Source organism: Oncorhynchus nerka, linkage group LG14 (assembly GCF_034236695.1).
Source record: "Oncorhynchus nerka isolate Pitt River linkage group LG14, Oner_Uvic_2.0, whole genome shotgun sequence".
Classification (NCBI taxonomy): domain Eukaryota; kingdom Metazoa; phylum Chordata; class Actinopteri; order Salmoniformes; family Salmonidae; genus Oncorhynchus; species Oncorhynchus nerka.
Window position 1 is genome coordinate 39,102,408 of NC_088409.1, and position 14,093 is coordinate 39,116,500.

At 42.3% G+C, this 14,093-nt stretch overlaps 6 non-coding genes across 6 annotated transcripts; all 6 read right to left on the bottom strand.

Annotated features, from left to right (window-relative positions):
- Positions 1-1,509: 1,509 nt before the first annotated feature.
- On the bottom strand, positions 1,510-1,591 carry trnas-aga (transfer RNA serine (anticodon AGA)). Its single transcript has one exon. It is a non-coding gene; the product is annotated as a tRNA-Ser (tRNA).
- Positions 1,592-3,559: 1,968 nt separating this feature from the next.
- Positions 3,560-3,641, bottom strand: trnas-aga (transfer RNA serine (anticodon AGA)). Its single transcript has one exon. It is a non-coding gene; the product is annotated as a tRNA-Ser (tRNA).
- Positions 3,642-5,618: 1,977 nt separating this feature from the next.
- Positions 5,619-5,699, bottom strand: trnas-aga (transfer RNA serine (anticodon AGA)). The gene has a single exon. It is a non-coding gene; the product is annotated as a tRNA-Ser (tRNA).
- Positions 5,700-7,674: 1,975 nt separating this feature from the next.
- trnas-aga (transfer RNA serine (anticodon AGA)) lies at positions 7,675-7,756 on the bottom strand. The gene has a single exon. It is a non-coding gene; the product is annotated as a tRNA-Ser (tRNA).
- Positions 7,757-9,730: 1,974 nt separating this feature from the next.
- trnas-aga (transfer RNA serine (anticodon AGA)) lies at positions 9,731-9,812 on the bottom strand. Its single transcript has one exon. It is a non-coding gene; the product is annotated as a tRNA-Ser (tRNA).
- Positions 9,813-11,785: 1,973 nt separating this feature from the next.
- Positions 11,786-11,867, bottom strand: trnas-aga (transfer RNA serine (anticodon AGA)). Its single transcript has one exon. It is a non-coding gene; the product is annotated as a tRNA-Ser (tRNA).
- Positions 11,868-14,093: the final 2,226 nt, after the last annotated feature.

Here is a 14,093-nt window from a genome sequence, read left to right on the forward strand (position 1 = left end):
GTGTAACTGTAGTATGCTGCAAATACTGCATCCAAAATAACATGTTTTTTTTACTGCAGTAAATTTGCAATGTAGCTGCAGTTAGAGTGCAGTATAACTGCAATTTTGCAATTACTGCTTCCAAAATACCACAGTCGACTGACGTTACTGCAGTTTCAAAACTGCAATCTTTTTTGTAAGGGAGGACATAAAGCCTTGTTAGCCCTAAAATGAAATTTGAACTTACCTAGTGCAAAGGCATGGAGAAAGACTAGGGTACGCGTTTTTTGTTCAGCACCAACGCATTTTCTATATTTCGTTGTCTAATTCAAGGCGTAGATTTATCCTACTAGAATATAAAAGTAAAAGTAGCCGTCAAAGTGAAAGTATACTGGGCTATCTGTTGAGGAAGAGAAAGGGCCAAATCGGCGGGAAATCTGTTTCCCTCCAGCAGGTGGCGGTTTTTCGTTGTCTTGCCCACCAAGCAAAGAGTGTTGGTATAGAGGTCAATGAGAGTGTCGAATTTGGTCAACAAATCAAATCAAATTTGAGTTGTCACATACACATGGTTAGCAATGTTAATGAACAGGGAGTACAGGAGAGGGCAGAGAACGCACCCTTGTGGGGCCCCAGTGTTGAGGATCAGCAGGGCGGAGATGTTGTTTCCTACCCTCACCACCTGGGGGCGGCCCGTCAGGAAGTCCAGGACCAAGTTGTAGAACGACAGATTTTCACCTTGTCAGCTCGGGGATCCAATCTTGCAACCTTACAGTTAACTAGTCCAACGCAATAACGACTTGCCTCTTGTTGCACTCCACAAGGAGACTGCCTGTTACGCAAATGCAGTAAGCCAAGGTAAGTTGCTAGCCGGCCCTTTTGCAATGTAACGTTAGCTAATGCATTGGAATCAGAAGGACAAAAATGATAGCAACCTTTCCATTGGAAACAGGCTAAAAACAATCAAACATAGCCTCATATTTATCTCATTATAGCTAGCTAAAACATCCGTGTGATATCCAGACAGCTAACTTTAGCTAGCTACTACTACTGGATAGTAGATGCTGTTAGCAACAACAACAAAAAACTGCATTCAACATTGCAAGGCAATGTAGCTAAGGTTATTTACTCACGTTTAGCGCAAGGGAATCGAAATCATCGTCAAGTATGTCCTCAAGAAGGGCATCTATATCTTCGCTGTCTGTTTTTCTGGGTGTATCGTCAGTGGTGCTGACGGTTTGAAACGAGGAACAGTTTTAGCAAGCTAACGTTACATAGCTAACTACGTGATTTAGCTAACATGCTTGATGAAATAACAATGCATTTTAGGAAGGCTGGCGTTTGCAACTAATTAGTTATTGACTGTTGTCATGAACAGGAGTGCTTGATTGACAGGTGTAACCTAATTTCAAGTAGGTAAAGATTGATACCGTGGAGCTAGCGATTTATGTGTAGTGATACAATAACAGATACTGGCTATCTATGATACAATGTAAACGCCTGGGCATTACCAATCACAGGAGAAAAATAGCACGTTGTCGGCAGGATTCGAACCTGCGCGGGAAGATCCCAATGGATTTCTAGTCCATCGCCTTAACCACTCGGCCACGACAACTGCTGATACTATTGAAGACAAAAACCGGTAATAGCCAACATAAAATGACAAATATATCAGAAACGGACTGATATTATGTTTTAGCTAAACTCAAATTACATTGGTAACCATTTTTTCCAGGCTGTATCACAACCGTTTATCAAAAGTGTGGGAGATTCTCGGCACTATACCAGCCCTGAGGACTCTGATCCAGGGCTTTAGTCAGCATTAGCAAGCCACACTACTGCCCTGGAAAAGAGCAACGCAAAGTAGTTTACCTTGTACCACCTCACTGACCGGTACTTGACCCCAGGTAAAGAATTTTCTTTACATCTCAGAACCGAATCCTTGCAGCATATTGACCTTGTATTTTCAGCATCCTTCATAATCCCGTTGTGTACGCAAACTGGAAAAATGGAAGGCAAATGTCAAAACGAACCTTGATGGGCAGCCCTTACGAAAAAAGATGGCTGTCAGAGTGCAGTGTAACTGTAGTATGCTGCAAATACTGCATCCAAAATAACATGTTTTTTTTACTGCAGTAAATTTGCAATGTAGCTGCAGTTAGAGTGCAGTATAACTGCAATTTTGCAATTACTGCTTCCAAAATACCACAGTCGACTGACGTTACTGCAGTTTCAAAACTGCAATCTTTTTTGTAAGGGAGGACATAAAGCCTTGTTAGCCCTAAAATGAAATTTGAACTTACCTAGTGCAAAGGCATGGAGAAAGACTAGGGTACGCGTTTTTTGTTCAGCACCAACGCGTTTTCTATATTTCGTTGTCTAATTCAAGGCGTAGATTTATCCTACTAGAATATAAAAGTAAAAGTAGCCGTCAAAGTGAAAGTATACTGGGCTATCTGTTGAGGAAGAGAAAGGGCCAAATCGGCGGGAAATCTGTTTCCCTCCAGCAGGTGGCGGTTTTTCGTTGTCTTGCCCACCAAGCAAAGAGTGTTGGTATAGAGGTCAATGAGAGTGTCGAATTTGGTCAACAAATCAAATCAAATTTGAGTTGTCACATACACATGGTTAGCAATGTTAATGAACAGGAGTACAGGAGAGGGCAGAGAACGCACCCTTGTGGGGCCCCAGTGTTGAGGATCAGCAGGGCGGAGATGTTGTTTCCTACCCTCACCACCTGGGGGCGGCCCGTCAGGAAGTCCAGGACCAAGTTGTAGAACGACAGATTTTCACCTTGTCAGCTCGGGATCCAATCTTGCAACCTTACAGTTAACTAGTCCAACGCAATAACGACTTGCCTCTTGTTGCACTCCACAAGGAGACTGCCTGTTACGCAAATGCAGTAAGCCAAGGTAAGTTGCTAGCCGGCCCTTTTGCAATGTAACGTTAGCTAATGCATTGGAATCAGAAGGACAAAATGATAGCAACCTTTCCATTGGAAACAGGCTAAAAACAATCAAACATAGCCTCATATTTATCTCATTATAGCTAGCTAATACATCCGTGTGATATCCAGACAGCTAACTTTAGCTAGCTACTACTACTGGATAGTAGATGCTGTTAGCAACAACAACAAAAAACTGCATTCAACATTGCAAGGCGATGTAGCTAAGGTTATTTACTCACGTTTAGCGCAAGGGAATCGAAATCATCGTCAAGTATGTCCTCAAGAAGGGCATCTATATCTTCGCTGTCTGTTTTTCTGGGTGTATCGTCAGTGGTGCTGACGGTGTGAAGCGAGGAACAGTTTTAGCAAGCTAACGTTACATAGCTAACTACGTGATTTAGCTAACATGCTTGATGAAATAACAATGCATTTTAGGAAGGCTGGCGTTTGCAACTAATTAGTTATTGACTGTTGTCATGAACAGGAGTGCTTGATTGACAGGTGTAACCTAATTTCAAGTAGGTAAAGATTGATACCGTGGAGCTAGCGATTTATGTGTAGTGATACAATAACAGATACTGGCTATCTATGATACAATGTAAACGCCTGGGCATTACCAATCACAGGAGAAAAATAGCACGTTGTCGGCAGGATTCGAACCTGCGCGGGAAGATCCCAATGGATTTCTAGTCCATCGCCTTAACCACTCGGCCACGACAACTGCTGATACTATTGAAGACAAAAACCGGTAATAGCCAACATAAAATGACAAATATATCAGAAACGGACTGATATTATGTTTTAGCTAAACTCAAATTACATTGGTAACCATTTTTTTTTTCCAGGCTGTATCACAACCGTTTATCAAAAGTGTGGGAGATTCTCGGCACTATACCAGCCCTGAGGACTCTGATCCAGGGCTTTAGTCAGCATTAGCAAGCCACACTACTGCCCTGGAAAAGAGCAACGCAAAGTAGTTTACCTTGTACCACCTCACTGACCGGTACTTGACCCCAGGTAAAGAATTTTCTTTACATCTCAGAACCGAATCCTTGCAGCATATTGACCTTGTATTTTCAGCATCCTTCATAATCCCGTTGTGTACGCAAACTGGAAAAATGGAAGGCAAATGTCAAAACGAACCTTGATGGGCAGCCCTTACGAAAAAAAGATGGCTGTCAGAGTGCAGTGTAACTGTAGTATGCTGCAAATACTGCATCCAAAATAACATGTTTTTTTACTGCAGTAAATTTGCAATGTAGCTGCAGTTAGAGTGCAGTATAACTGCAATTTTGCAATTACTGCTTCCAAAATACCACAGTCGACTGACGTTACTGCAGTTTCAAAACTGCAATCTTTTTTTGTAAGGGAGGACATAAAGCCTTGTTAGCCCTAAAATGAAATTTGAACTTACCTAGTGCAAAGGCATGGAGAAAGACTAGGGTACGCGTTTTTTGTTCAGCACCAACGCGTTTTCTATATTTCGTTGTCTAATTCAAGGCGTAGATTTATCCTACTAGAATATAAAAGTAAAAGTAGCCGTCAAAGTGAAAGTATACTGGGCTATCTGTTGAGGAAGAGAAAGGGCCAAATCGGCGGGAAATCTGTTTCCCTCCAGCAGGTGGCGGTTTTTCGTTGTCTTGCCCACCAAGCAAAGAGTGTTGGTATAGAGGTCAATGAGAGTGTCGAATTTGGTCAACAAATCAAATCAAATTTGAGTTGTCACATACACATGGTTAGCAATGTTAATGAACAGGGAGTACAGGAGAGGGCAGAGAACGCACCCTTGTGGGGCCCCAGTGTTGAGGATCAGCAGGGCGGAGATGTTGTTTCCTACCCTCACCACCTGGGGGCGGCCCGTCAGGAAGTCCAGGACCAAGTTGTAGAACGACAGATTTTCACCTTGTCAGCTCGGGGATCCAATCTTGCAACCTTACAAGTTAACTAGTCCAACGCAATAACGACTTGCCTCTTGTTGCACTCCACAAGGAGACTGCCTGTTACGCAAATGCAGTAAGCCAAGGTAAGTTGCTAGCCGGCCCTTTTGCAATGTAACGTTAGCTAATGCATTGGAATCAGAAGGACAAAAATGATAGCAACCTTTCCATTGGAAACAGGCTAAAAACAATCAAACATAGCCTCATATTTATCTCATTATAGCTAGCTAATACATCCGTGTGATATCCAGACAGCTAACTTTAGCTAGCTACTACTACTGGATAGTAGATGCTGTTAGCAACAACAACAAAAAACTGCATTCAACATTGCAAGGCGATGTAGCTAAGGTTATTTACTCACGTTTAGCGCAAGGGAATCGAAATCATCGTCAAGTATGTCCTCAAGAAGGGCATCTATATCTTCGCTGTCTGTTTTTCTGGGTGTATCGTCAGTGGTGCTGACGGTGTGAAACGAGGAACAGTTTTAGCAAGCTAACGTTACATAGCTAACTACGTGATTTAGCTAACATGCTTGATGAAATAACAATGCATTTTAGGAAGGCTGGCGTTTGCAACTAATTAGTTATTGACTGTTGTCATGAACAGGAGTGCTTGATTGACAGGTGTAACCTAATTTCAAGTAGGTAAAGATTGATACCGTGGAGCTAGCGATTTATGTGTAGTGATACAATAACAGATACTGGCTATCTATGATACAATGTAAACGCCTGGGCATTACCAATCACAGGAGAAAAATAGCACGTTGTCGGCAGGATTCGAACCTGCGCGGAAGATCCCAATGGATTTCTAGTCCATCGCCTTAACCACTCGGCCACGACAACTGCTGATACTATTGAAGACAAAAACCGGTAATAGCCAACATAAAATGACAAATATATCAGAAACTGACTGATATTATGTTTTAGCTAAACTCAAATTACATTGGTAACCATTTTTTTCCAGGCTGTATCACAACCGTTTATCAAAAGTGTGGGAGATTCTCGGCACTATACCAGCCCTGAGGACTCTGATCCAGGGCTTTAGTCAGCATTAGCAAGCCACACTACTGCCCTGGAAAAGAGCAACGCAAAGTAGTTTACCTTGTACCACCTCACTGACCGGTACTTGACCCCAGGTAAAGAATTTTCTTTACATCTCAGAACCGAATCCTTGCAGCATATTGACCTTGTATTTTCAGCATCCTTCATAATCCCGCTGTGTACGCAAACTGGAAAAATGGAAGGCAAATGTCAAAACGAACCTTGATGGGCAGCCCTTACGAAAAAAAGATGGCTGTCAGAGTGCAGTGTAACTGTAGTATGCTGCAAATACTGCATCCAAAATAACATGTTTTTTTTTACTGCAGTAAATTTGCAATGTAGCTGCAGTTAGAGTGCAGTATAACTGCAATTTTGCAATTACTGCTTCCAAAATACCACAGTCGACTGACGTTACTGCAGTTTCAAAACTGCAATCTTTTTTTGTAAGGGAGGACATAAAGCCTTGTTAGCCCTAAAATGAAATTTGAACTTACCTAGTGCAAAGGCATGGAGAAAGACTAGGGTACGCATTTTTTGTTCAGCAGCAACGCGTTTTCTATATTTCGTTGTCTAATTCAAGGCGTAGATTTATCCTACTAGAATATAAAAGTAAAAGTAGCCGTCAAAGTGAAAGTATACTGGGCTATCTGTTGAGGAAGAGAAAGGGCCAAATCGGCGGGAAATCTGTTTCCCTCCAGCAGGTGGCGGTTTTTCGTTGTCTTGCCCACCAAGCAAAGAGTGTTGGTATAGAGGTCAATGAGAGTGTCGAATTTGGTCAACAAATCAAATCAAATTTGAGTTGTCACATACACATGGTTAACAATGTTAATGAACAAGGAGTACAGGAGAGGGCAGAGAACGCACCCTTGTGGGGCCCCAGTGTTGAGGATCAGCAGGGCGGAGATGTTGTTTCCTACCCTCACCACCTGGGGGCGGCCCGTCAGGAAGTCCAGGACCAAGTTGTAGAACGACAGATTTTCACCTTGTCAGCTCGGGGATCCAATCTTGCAACCTTACAGTTAACTAGTCCAACGCAATAACGACTTGCCTCTTGTTGCACTCCACAAGGAGACTGCCTGTTACGCAAATGCAGTAAGCCAAGGTAAGTTGCTAGCCGGCCCTTTTGCAATGTAACGTTAGCTAATGCATTGGAATCAGAAGGACAAAAATGATAGCAACCTTTCCATTGGAAACAGGCTAAAAACAATCAAACATAGCCTCATATTTATCTCATTATAGCTAGCTAATACATCCGTGTGATATCCAGACAGCTAACTTTAGCTAGCTACTACTACTGGATAGTAGATGCTGTTAGCAACAACAACAAAAAACTGCATTCAACATTGCAAGGCGATGTAGCTAAGGTTATTTACTCACGTTTAGCGCAAGGGAATCGAAATCATCGTCAAGTATGTCCTCAAGAAGGGCATCTATATCTTCGCTGTCTGTTTTTCTGGGTGTATCGTCAGTGGTGCTGACGGTGTGAAGCGAGGAACAGTTTTAGCAAGCTAACGTTACATAGCTAACTACGTGATTTAGCTAACATGCTTGATGAAATAACAATGCATTTTAGGAAGGCTGGCGTTTGCAACTAATTAGTTATTGACTGTTGTCATGAACAGGAGTGCTTGATTGACAGGTGTAACCTAATTTCAAGTAGGTAAAGATTGATACCGTGGAGCTAGCGATTTATGTGTAGTGATACAATAACAGATACTGGCTATCTATGATACAATGTAAACGCCTGGGCATTACCAATCACAGGAGAAAAATAGCACGTTGTCGGCAGGATTCGAACCTGCGCGGGAAGATCCCAATGGATTTCTAGTCCATCGCCTTAACCACTCGGCCACGACAACTGCTGATACTATTGAAGACAAAAACCGGTAATAGCCAACATAAAATTACAAATATATCAGAAACTGACTGATATTATGTTTTAGCTAAACTCAAATTACATTGGTAACCATTTTTTCCAGGCTGTATCACAACCGTTTATCAAAAGTGTGGGAGATTCTCGGCACTATACCAGCCCTGAGGACTCTGATCCAGGGCTTTAGTCAGCATTAGCAAGCCACACTACTGCCCTGGAAAAGAGCAACGCAAAGTAGTTTACCTTGTACCACCTCACTGACCGGTACTTGACCCCAGGTAAAGAATTTTCTTTACATCTCAGAACCGAATCCTTGCAGCATATTGACCTTGTATTTTCAGCATCCTTCATAATCCCGTTGTGTACGCAAACTGGAAAAATGGAAGGCAAATGTCAAAACGAACCTTGATGGGCAGCCCTTACGAAAAAAGATGGCTGTCAGAGTGCAGTGTAACTGTAGTATGCTGCAAATACTGCATCCAAAATAACATGTTTTTTTTTACTGCAGTAAATTTGCAATGTAGCTGCAGTTAGAGTGCAGTATAACTGCAATTTTGCAATTACTGCTTCCAAAATACCACAGTCGACTGACGTTACTGCAGTTTCAAAACTGCAATCTTTTTTTTTTTTGTAAGGGAGGACATAAAGCCTTGTTAGCCCTAAAATGAAATTTGAACTTACCTAGTGCAAAGGCATGGAGAAAGACTAGGTACGCATTTTTGTTCAGCAGCAACGCGTTTTCTATATTTCGTTGTCTAATTCAAGGCGTAGATTTATCCTACTAGAATATAAAAGTAAAAGTAGCCGTCAAAGTGAAAGTATACTGGGCTATCTGTTGAGGAAGAGAAAGGGCCAAATCGGCGGGAAATCTGTTTCCCTCCAGCAGGTGGCGGTTTTTCGTTGTCTTGCCCACCAAGCAAAGAGTGTTGGTATAGAGGTCAATGAGAGTGTCGAATTTGGTCAACAAATCAAATCAAATTTGAGTTGTCACATACACATGGTTAACAATGTTAATGAACAAGGAGTACAGGAGAGGGCAGAGAACGCACCCTTGTGGGGCCCCAGTGTTGAGGATCAGCAGGGCGGAGATGTTGTTTCCTACCCTCACCACCTGGGGGCGGCCCGTCAGGAAGTCCAGGACCAAGTTGTAGAACGACAGATTTTCACCTTGTCAGCTCGGGGATCCAATCTTGCAACCTTACAGTTAACTAGTCCAACGCAATAACGACTTGCCTCTTGTTGCACTCCACAAGGAGACTGCCTGTTACGCAAATGCAGTAAGCCAAGGTAAGTTGCTAGCCGGCCCTTTTGCAATGTAACGTTAGCTAATGCATTGGAATCAGAAGGACAAAAATGATAGCAACCTTTCCATTGGAAACAGGCTAAAAACAATCAAACATAGCCTCATATTTATCTCATTATAGCTAGCTAAACATCCGTGTGATATCCAGACAGCTAACTTTAGCTAGCTACTACTACTGGATAGTAGATGCTGTTAGCAACAACAACAAAAACTGCATTCAACATTGCAAGGCGATGTAGCTAAGGTTATTTACTCACGTTTAGCGCAAGGGAATCGAAATCATCGTCAAGTATGTCCTCAAGAAGGGCATCTATATCTTCGCTGTCTGTTTTTCTGGGTGTATCGTCAGTGGTGCTGACGGTGTGAAGCGAGGAACAGTTTTAGCAAGCTAACGTTACATAGCTAACTACGTGATTTAGCTAACATGCTTGATGAAATAACAATGCATTTTAGGAAGGCTGGCGTTTGCAACTAATTAGTTATTGACTGTTGTCATGAACAGGAGTGCTTGATTGACAGGTGTAACCTAATTTCAAGTAGGTAAAGATTGATACCGTGGAGCTAGCGATTTATGTGTAGTGATACAATAACAGATACTGGCTATCTATGATACAATGTAAACGCCTGGGCATTACCAATCACAGGAGAAAAATAGCACGTTGTCGGCAGGATTCGAACCTGCGCGGGAAGATCCCAATGGATTTCTAGTCCATCGCCTTAACCACTCGGCCACGACAACTGCTGATACTATTGAAGACAAAAACCGGTAATAGCCAACATAAAATTACAAATATATCAGAAACTGACTGATATTATGTTTTAGCTAAACTCAAATTACATTGGTAACCATTTTTTTCCAGGCTGTATCACAACCGTTTATCAAAAGTGTGGGAGATTCTCGGCACTATACCAGCCCTGAGGACTCTGATCCAGGGCTTTAGTCAGCATTAGCAAGCCACACTACTGCCCTGGAAAAGAGCAACGCAAAGTAGTTTACCTTGTACCACCTCACTGACCGGTACTTGACCCCAGGTAAAGAATTTTCTTTACATCTCAGAACCGAATCCTTGCAGCATATTGACCTTGTATTTTCAGCATCCTTCATAATCCCGTTGTGTACGCAAACTGGAAAAATGGAAGGCAAATGTCAAAACGAACCTTGATGGGCAGCCCTTACGAAAAAAAGATGGCTGTCAGAGTGCAGTGTAACTGTAGTATGCTGCAAATACTGCATCCAAAATAACATGTTTTTTTTACTGCAGTAAATTTGCAATGTAGCTGCAGTTAGAGTGCAGTATAACTGCAATTTTGCAATTACTGCTTCCAAAATACCACAGTCGACTGACGTTACTGCAGTTTCAAAACTGCAATCTTTTTTTGTAAGGGAGGACATAAAGCCTTGTTAGCCCTAAAATGAAATTTGAACTTACCTAGTGCAAAGGCATGGAGAAAGACTAGGGTACGCGTTTTTTGTTCAGCACCAACGCGTTTTCTATATTTCGTTGTCTAATTCAAGGCGTAGATTTATCCTACTAGAATATAAAAGTAAAAGTAGCCGTCAAAGTGAAAGTATACTGGGCTATCTGTTGAGGAAGAGAAAGGGCCAAATCGGCGGGAAATCTGTTTCCCTCCAGCAGGTGGCGGTTTTTCGTTGTCTTGCCCACCAAGCAAAGAGTGTTGGTATAGAGGTCAATGAGAGTGTCGAATTTGGTCAACAAATCAAATCAAATTTGAGTTGTCACATACACATGGTTAGCAATGTTAATGAACAGGGAGTACAGGAGAGGGCAGAGAACGCACCCTTGTGGGGTCCCAGTGTTGAGGATCAGCAGGGCGGAGATGTTGTTTCCTACCCTCACCACCTGGGGGCGGCCCGTCAGGAAGTCCAGGACCAAGTTGTAGAACGACAGATTTTCACCTTGTCAGCTCGGGATCCAATCTTGCAACCTTACAGTTAACTAGTCCAACGCAATAACGACTTGCCTCTTGTTGCACTCCACAAGGAGACTGCCTGTTACGCAAATGCAGTAAGCCAAGGTAAGTTGCTAGCCGGCCCTTTTGCAATGTAACGTTAGCTAATGCATTGGAATCAGAAGGACAAAAATGATAGCAACCTTTCCATTGGAAACAGGCTAAAAACAATCAAACATAGCCTCATATTTATCTCATTATAGCTAGCTAAAACATCCGTGTGATATCCAGACAGCTAACTTTAGCTAGCTACTACTACTGGATAGTAGATGCTGTTAGCAACAACAACAAAAAACTGCATTCAACATTGCAAGGCGATGTAGCTAAGGTTATTTACTCACGTTTAGCGCAAGGGAATCGAAATCATCGTCAAGTATGTCCTCAAGAAGGGCATCTATATCTTCGCTGTCTGTTTTTCTGGGTGTATCGTCAGTGGTGCTGACGGTTTGAAACGAGGAACAGTTTTAGCAAGCTAACGTTACATAGCTAACTACGTGATTTAGCTAACATGCTTGATGAAATAACAATGCATTTTAGGAAGGCTGGCGTTTGCAACTAATTAGTTATTGACTGTTGTCATGAACAGGAGTGCTTGATTGACAGGTGTAACCTAATTTCAAGTAGGTAAAGATTGATACCGTGGAGCTAGCGATTTATGTGTAGTGATACAATAACAGATACTGGCTATCTATGATACAATGTAAACGCCTGGGCATTACCAATCACAGGAGAAAAATAGCACGTTGTCGGCAGGATTCGAACCTGCGCGGGAAGATCCCAATGGATTTCTAGTCCATCGCCTTAACCACTCGGCCACGACAACTGCTGATACTATTGAAGACAAAAACCGGTAATAGCCAACATAAAATTACAAATATATCAGAAACTGACTGATATTATGTTTTAGCTAAACTCAAATTACATTGGTAACCATTTTTTTCCAGGCTGTATCACAACCGTTTATCAAAAGTGTGGGAGATTCTCGGCACTATACCAGCCCTGAGGACTCTGATCCAGGGCTTTAGTCAGCATTAGCAAGCCACACTACTGCCCTGGAAAAGAGCAACGCAAAGTAGTTTACCTTGTACCACCTCACTGACCGGTACTTGACCCCAGGTAAAGAATTTTCTTTACATCTCAGAACCGAATCCTTGCAGCATATTGACCTTGTATTTTCAGCATCCTTCATAATCCCGCTGTGTACGCAAACTGGAAAAATGGAAGGCAAATGTCAAAACGAACCTTGATGGGCAGCCCTTACGAAAAAAAGATGGCTGTCAGAGTGCAGTGTAACTGTAGTATGCTGCAAATACTGCATCCAAAATAACATGTTTTTTTTACTGCAGTAAATTTGCAATGTAGCTGCAGTTAGAGTGCAGTATAACTGCAATTTTGCAATTACTGCTTCCAAAATACCACAGTCGACTGACGTTACTGCAGTTTCAAAACTGCAATCTTTTTTTGGAAGGGAGGACATAAAGCCTTGTTAGCCCTAAAATGAAATTTGAACTTACCTAGTGCAAAGGCATGGAGAAAGACTAGGGTACGCATTTTTTTGTTCAGCAGCAACGCGTTTTCTATATTTCGTTGTCTAATTCAAGGCGTAGATTTATCCTACTAGAATATAAAAGTAAAAGTAGCCGTCAAAGTGAAAGTATACTGGGCTATCTGTTGAGGAAGAGAAAGGGCCAAATCGGCGGGAAATCTGTTTCCCTCCAGCAGGTGGCGGTTTTTCGTTGTCTTGCCCACCAAGCAAAGAGTGTTGGTATAGAGGTCAATGAGAGTGTCGAATTTGGTCAACAAATCAAATCAAATTTGAGTTGTCACATACACATGGTTAGCAATGTTAATGAACAGGGAGTACAGGAGAGGGCAGAGAACGCACCCTTGTGGGGCCCCAGTGTTGAGGATCAGCAGGGTGGAGATGTTGTTTCCTACCCTCACCACCTGGGGGCGGCCCGTCAGGAAGTCCAGGACCAAGTTGTAGAACGACAGATTTTCACCTTGTCAGCTCGGGGATCCAATCTTGCAACCTTACAGTTAACTAGTCCAACGCAATAACGACTTGCCTCTTGTTGCACTCCACAAGGAGACTGCCTGTTACGCAAATGCAGTAAGCCAAGGTAAGTTGCTAGCCGGCCCTTTTGCAATGTAACGTTAGCTAATGCATTGGAATCAGAAGGACAAAAATGATAGCAACCTTTCCATTGGAAACAGGCTAAAAACAATCAAACATAGCCTCATATTTATCTCATTATAGCTAGCTAATACATCCGTGTGATATCCAGACAGCTAACTTTAGCTAGCTACTACTACTGGATAGTAGATGCTGTTAGCAACAACAACAAAAAACTGCATTCAACATTGCAAGGCGATGTAGCTAAGGTTATTTACTCACGTTTAGCGCAAGGGAATCGAAATCATCGTCAAGTATGTCCTCAAGAAGGGCATCTATATCTTCGCTGTCTGTTTTTCTGGGTGTATCGTCAGTGGTGCTGACGGTGTGAAGCGAGGAACAGTTTTAGCAAGCTAACGTTACATAGCTAACTACGTGATTTAGCTAACATGCTTGATGAAATAACAATGCATTTTAGGAAGGCTGGCGTTTGAACAGGAGTGCTTGATTGACAGGTGTAACCTAATTTCAAGTAGGTAAAGATTGATACCGTGGAGCTAGCGATTTATGTGTAGTGATACAATAACAGATACTGGCTATCTATGATACAATGTAAACGCCTGGGCATTACCAATCACAGTTGAAAAATAGCACGTTGTCGGCAGGATTCGAACCTGCGCAGGAAGATCCCAATGGATTTCTAGTCCATCGCCTTAACCACTCGGCCACGACAACTGCTGATACTATTGAAGACAAAAACCGGTAATAGCCAACATAAAATGACAAATATATCAGAAACTGACTGATATTATGTTTTAGCTAAACTCAAATTACATTGGTAACCATTTTTTTCCAGGCTGTATCACAACCGTTTATCAAAAGTGTGGGAGATTCTCGGCACTATACCAGCCCTGAGGACTCTGATCCAGGGCT